Genomic DNA, 6,006 nt, shown 5'->3' with positions numbered 1-6,006 from the left:
AGTTCGGTAATTTTCACATCTGTCAACACCTGCTTTCTTTGGGATTGGAATTATTATATTCTTCTTGAAGTCTGGGGGTATTTCGCCTGTCTCATACATCTTGCTCACCAGATGGTAGAGTTTTGTCAGGACTGGCTCTCCCAAGGCTGTCAGTAGTTCTAATGGAATGTTGTCTACTCCCAGGGGCTTGTTTCGACTTAGGTCTTTCAGTGCTCTATCAAATTCTTCTCGCAGTAATAGATCTCCCATGTCATCTTCATCTTCATCCTCTTTCATTTCCATAATATTGTCCCCAAATACATCTCCCTTGTATAGACCCTCTATATACTCCTTCCACCTTTCTGCTTTCCCTCCTTTGCTTAGAACTGGGTTTCCATCTGTGCTCTTGATATTCATACAAGTGGTTCTCTTTTCTCCAAAGGTATGTTTAATTTTCCTGTAGGCAGTATGTATCTGACCCCTAGTGAGATAAGCCTGTACATCTTTACATTTGTCCTCTAGCCATCCCTGCTTAGCCATTTTGCACTTCTTGTCGATCTCATTTTTGAGACGTTTGTATTCCTTTTTGCCTGCTTCATTTACTGCATTTTTGTATTTTCTCCTTTCATCAATTAAATTCAATATTTCTTCTGTTACCCAAGGATTTCTACTAGCCCTCGTCTTTTTGCCTACTTGATCCTCTTCTGCCTTGACTACTTCATCCCTCAAAGTTACCCATTCTTCTTGTACTGTATTTCTTTCCTCCATTCTTCTCAATTGTTCCCTTGTGCTCTCCCTAAAACTCTCTACAACCTCTGTTTCTTTCAGTTTATCCAGGTCCCATCTCCTTAAATTCCCACCTTTTTGCAGTTTGTTCAGTTTTAATCTACAGTTCATAACCAATAGATTGTGGTCAGAGTCCACATCTGCCCCTGGAAATGTCTTAAAATTTAAAACCTGGTTTCTAAATCTCTGTCTTACCATTATATAATCTATCTGAAACCTGTCAGTATCTGCAGGCTTCTTCCATGTATACAGTCTTCTTTTATGATTCTTGAACCAAGTGTTAGCTATGACTAAGTTGTGCTCTGTGCAAAATTCTACCAGGCGGCTTCCTCTTTCGTTTCTTACCCCCTAATCCATATTCACCTACTACGTTTCCTTCTCTCTCTTTTCCTACTGACGAATTCCAGTCACCCATGACTATTAAATTTTCGTCTCCCTTCACTATCTGAATAATTTCTTTTATTTCATCATACATTTCTTCAATTTCTTCGTCATCTGCAGAGCTAGTTGGCATATAAACTAGTGCTACTGTAGTAAGCATGGGCTTCGTGTCTATCTTGACCACAATAATGCGTTCACTATGCTGTTTGTAGTAGCTTACCCGCATTCCTATTTTTTTAAATTCATTATTAAACCTACTCCTGCATTACCCCTATTTGACTTTGTATTTATAACCCAGTATTCGCCTGACCAAAAGTCTTGTTCCTCTTGCCACCAGCCGGCCGAAGTGGCCGTGCGGTTAAAGGCGCTGCAGTCTGGAACCGCAAGACCGCTAGGGTCGCAGGTTCGAATCCTGCCTCGGGCATGGATGTTTGTGATGTCCTTAGGTTAGTTAGGTTTAACTAGTTCTAAGTTCTAGGGGACTACCTCAGCAGTTGAGTCCCATAGTGCTCAGAGCCATTTGAACCATTTGAACCTCCTGCCACCGAACGTCACTAATTCCCACTATATCTAACTTTAACCTATCCATTTCCCTTTTTAAATATTCTAACCTACCCGCCCGATTAAGGGGTGTGACATTCCACGCTCCGATCCGTAGAATGCCAGTTTTCTTTCTCCTGATAACGACGTCCTCTTGAGTAGTCCCCGCCCGGAGATCCGAATGGGGGACTATTTTACCTCCGGAATATTTTACCCAAGAGGACGCCATCATCATTAACCAAACAGTAAAGCTGCATGCCCTCGGGAAAAATTACGGCAGTAGTTTCCCCTTGCTTTCAGCCGTTTGCAGTACCAGCACAGCAAGGCCGTTTTGGTTAGTATTACAAGGCCAGATCAGTCAATCATACAGACTGTTTCCCCTGCAACTACTGAAAAGGCTACTGCCCCTCTTCAGGAACCACACGTTTGTCTGGCCTCTCAACAGATACACCTCCGTTGTGGTTGCACCTACGGTACGGCTATCTATATCGCTGAGGCACGCAAGTCTCCCCACCAACGGCAATTTTCGCCGTTTTACTATTCAGTACCCTCAGCATATGTCAAACGTATCGCGCAAAAATCTGCGAGTGGAGTTTGTTTGACATTGCGAGGTGGAGTATGTTGATGTCGTCAAATGGGGTACGTTAGACGAAAGTGTATGTAGATTTCTGCGTGACATACATGACATGTGGGAGGGACGGTGCACTGCACTTGACGATAGCTTTATTGACCAAATTGCAATAGTGGACATAATTAAGAGACAAATGGCAAAGAAGCTATGATTTAGAAAGCTCTTACCTTGATCGGCAAGTGCCGTGCCCAAAGATTCAAGGTGCCGGGTTCAACTCCAGAACATATAAAATTTTAATCTGCAAGAACGTTTCAAAACAGCGTACAATCCGCTGCGGAGTGAAAGAACTTTTCTGGAAAATTATAATTTATTAGAGGTGAGTGGAGTCGTGCTGGTTTCAGTGTTCATGCTTTTATCAGTCCATAGGTCAGTACTTAAACTAGTAAGTGAGGTGCAGTATTTGCAGACAGATTTAGACCCAGAACCACAAACGGTGTTAGTGGGCGTTATTGATGTGCGAGGCAGTGGACGCAGACGCGCTGCCGGCCACCGGGTGCGCCCGTGCTGGGGTCGGTGAGGTGCGCCGTGCGGTGCGCTCAGTGCGTGAGACACGGGGGCTCGGCTCACCCTCCACGATGGTGGGCCCGAGTTCGAACCTCAGGCGGCCCATGCGCCCAGAGCTCGCATTAGTCGCCGGCTGGCCGACTCTGCCGCCCACAACCTGCACGCACACAAAACACAACAAATACACTGCCGAGGCGCACACAACACTCACAAAAGTACACTCATTTTCATAAAATTCTGGTCGCGCGGGATTAGCCGAGCGGTCTAAGGCGCTGCAGTCGTGGACTGTGCGGCTGGTCCCGGCGGAGGTTCGAGTCCACCCTGGGGCATGGGTATGTGTGTTTGTCCTTAGGATAGTTTAGGATAAGTAGTGTCTAAGCTTAGGGACTGATGACCTCAGCAGTTAAGTCCCATAAGATTTCACACACATTTGAACACTTTGAACATAAAATTCTTGTGGGTTGTCTACCGTGTCATGTCGTTAAACGCACCAACGTTTCGGCCATTTACAATACCTGCCTTCAAGTTGGTGCATTTTACGACTTGACGCGGTCGACAAGCCACAAGAATCTTATGGAAATTGTCTCCTGCCACAAAAGCCTACGACCTTGCAAGTATGCTTACGTTGCTGTATCGGAGAGTAAAATAACGTGTACTTTTGTTGTGTACATAGTTCCGCGTAGTCAGCGCGTACACAACTTTCCCACTAGAGCGCGCTCCGCTAAGCACAACAACGCACGCGCAGCGCTCGTCCGTCTCCGCACTACGAGATGGCGCTGCCTTAGTGACGGACCAAATTCTGCTTCCGCCGATCCGCGTATTAATATGTAACGCAGCCAATGAGATTGCTGCTAACGTAGAACCTTTTCTCCTCGAGGATCACACTCGCGCAGTGATACCTGAACGCGCGAGGTATTATAACGAGTGTACAGAACTCTGATTAGTCAGTCTGCATTTGTCTGCACCAGTCTGCATTTGTCTGCATTAGTCTGTACCAGTCTGCATTTGTCTGTACCAGTCTATAGTCAAGTTTCGGTCTGCGCCTAATAAGATTATCATATTCCTGTACATAGCCATGAAGAGAAATGTATAGACACTTTGTCAAGTATCAGAGGTATGTGAGAATAAGATTAACGTACCAAGACCAAGATTGTCAATTGTAAATAGCATCCAGAATCAAGTTACGTAAGGTTTATGCATGTTACTATTTTAATAAATGTGTGTGAAAATTAATCAAGTTCTGTTTGGGGTTGGTTGGTCACCGTCAGTCTGCTGCTCTACGCGTGCAAGTGGCATTTCTATAGTTTGACCTAACGGCAGAAGATAAACACGCCACGATAAGACCACGAGACATATTGCTCACACTCACCTACTTCGCTAGAGCGACAAGTCAAATAATCTGATGGTGTGTGTACCGAAGGTCTTACAGTACGCACACCACAACTTTAAATTATCTGTTTGCATCAAAACACCTTTTTTATCTTCGATAATCTTTCCTGGAGTGGCGCTCACAGTCATATAAAACTTTTTAAAAGAGACAGTTGTAGCGTTCGACCGTTAAAATTATTAATTTGTGAAGTTGAAGACTAAAATTTAGGCCTCTGACCATTTTTAAGTGGAACATTTCAGCTATTTCCATGTGAAAATAGCAAAATGCCGAAATTCCAATTCTAAATAAATAATTTTAATAGTGAAAGGCGATGACGATATCTTTTAAAAAAGTTTATTACCCCCTTAGTTACTTAGAAGACCCCGTTTCACTCACAAACAAACTTACGATGACCTCTTTTTTAATATAAAGCTTCTCAGGCAAGTACTGAAAATAATGTGAGAGCCTGGAGACTGCAAAAGACAAACTTAGCCTTTGCGGAGAATTTGCTGAGAGTAAGCAGCCTACAGGACATAGAATATGAGATTCTTCATACAGTGAAGAAAGGTACAAAAAAGACACTACCGGAAATACTGTTTTTTTGGTACGGAGGGTAATCACGAACTTTTACTCACCACATCGGAGGAATGAAGTTATGTAATTAATTATTCCTTTGGCTGCAAATATACGGCTACAGCCCTGGTACACACTGAAACCACGCCGCCACAGTCCCGTAGCGCATCGCCAGAGAAGCCGAAACAAAATAGCGTAGCCCACTGACACAGTGGAGATTTTGTTTTCTTTTGGCTCTTCTAACCGCGTGATGCCGTACTGTGGTCTGGGAGTTTCACTGTTTACCGGAACTGCACACTCTTTTGTGCAAACAAATAAAAATAAATTATACGTAACTAAAAAATTTTTACTACTCCTTTTACGTAAAATACCAAGTCATTTGCTGTTAAGAAACTTTTTCATTTTTACAACCGCTTCCATTCACTGAACATCCTCGGGTGGCAGGAATATTTTGATCCATAGGAGAAAAAATAGAATAGAATTTGGTTTTATGAAAATTGTTTGCGAAACTGTTTTCATATGTACCAAATCACTCGGCGAGGTTCTGGGCAGATGTCACCTAAGGATATCTACTGAAGTAGCCAGTAGTGGCACCTAAAGCATTTCTTATCAGAAATTGAGGCGGTGATTTATATGTGCCTGACGGTATGAATACCTATCGCCACGTAATGTGCAATATGCATAAAGTTATTTCGTACGTCAAAGAAAGGATAACTTAATTTTAAATGAGCAAACACAGTTTCCTTTGTTCTCTGTTACATTAAGTTTCATAGATGTAAATGTGAGTTTTTAAAAATTGTATGAAATCCGTTTTTACATCTATTTCAAAATGCCATGATTTTTGCACCTGAACTGTAGGAGGAAGACGGAGATTTGAATACGTCCAACAAATAACTGAGATCGTTGGAAGTAAAGGCAACTTTGAGAGGAAGATTTGGCATAGTATAAGACTTACGACTTAAAAAAAAAATTCAGTGTGAGTTCCATTCGACAAAGCTTTTTCCCCTCGTTGTTCAAGAGACTTATGTCTCGCCCCGATGAAACACCTGTGAGTGCGGCTGTGAAGGTAACATAGTAACGTCCTGTAGAATACAGGCAATGCGTCACCAACAAGTGATTTGTCTACACAAGTATAAGCGGCTACTGCACCGGAGAGTTGTTACATCACAAGCATCCGCCTGACGTACGTACAGTGACTCAGTTGCCCTGGCAACCCTGCACTCTAGCTCTGTCCACAAATGGC

The sequence above is a fragment of the Schistocerca nitens genome, chromosome 8, assembly GCF_023898315.1.
Source record: "Schistocerca nitens isolate TAMUIC-IGC-003100 chromosome 8, iqSchNite1.1, whole genome shotgun sequence".
In the NCBI taxonomy this organism is placed as follows: Eukaryota; Metazoa; Arthropoda; class Insecta; order Orthoptera; family Acrididae; genus Schistocerca; species Schistocerca nitens.
The sequence above is the reverse complement of the archived record's forward strand: the minus strand, read 5'-3'. Positions refer to the sequence as shown.